Below are 416 nucleotides of genomic sequence, written 5' to 3' on the forward strand. Positions count from 1 at the left end.
GGGGGTACGGGGCTATATATATATGGGTATATATATATAGGGGTATATGTATATATGGCGGACAGACCCCCAAAAAAAAAAAAAAAAAAAAAAAAAGGGGTCCGTAAACCCCGGTCAAAAAAAATTGACCAAACATAACCGCCAAAGGCGGGTTGGAAGCTTCGCGTACCAATATAGTACAGAAACTGTATCAATAATAGCGTTAGTTGAAAGGAGTTGTGTTCCACAACGGTTTTCAATTTTGATGAGGGGTCCTTCGCGGCACTTGGGACCGTGTACAAAAACCCCCCCCCCCCCTCCCAGGCCACACTGGGGAGGGGTCAGGGTCCGGGACGTCGGCCCCGGGATAGCGCCGTGGACGGCGTCAGGGGGCGGAAAAAACGCACATGGCGAGTGTGGAACAGCAAATGCAGCCG

At 50.5% G+C, this 416-nt stretch overlaps 1 non-coding gene across 1 annotated transcript, besides 2 other annotated features; it reads right to left on the reverse strand.

Annotated features, from left to right (window-relative positions):
* Nucleotides 1–13: 13 nt before the first annotated feature.
* Nucleotides 14–56: a microsatellite.
* A 15-nt stretch (nt 57–71) lies between these two features.
* Nucleotides 72–96: a microsatellite.
* On the reverse strand, nt 97–208 carry Tc00.1047053449963.10. Its single transcript, XR_008254536.1, has one exon. It is a non-coding gene; the product is annotated as a spliced leader RNA (transcript).
* Nucleotides 209–416: the final 208 nt, after the last annotated feature.

This window comes from Trypanosoma cruzi, assembly GCF_000209065.1.
Source record: "Trypanosoma cruzi strain CL Brener chromosome Unknown tcruzi_1047053449963, whole genome shotgun sequence".
NCBI lineage: Eukaryota > Euglenozoa > Kinetoplastea > Trypanosomatida > Trypanosomatidae > Trypanosoma > Trypanosoma cruzi.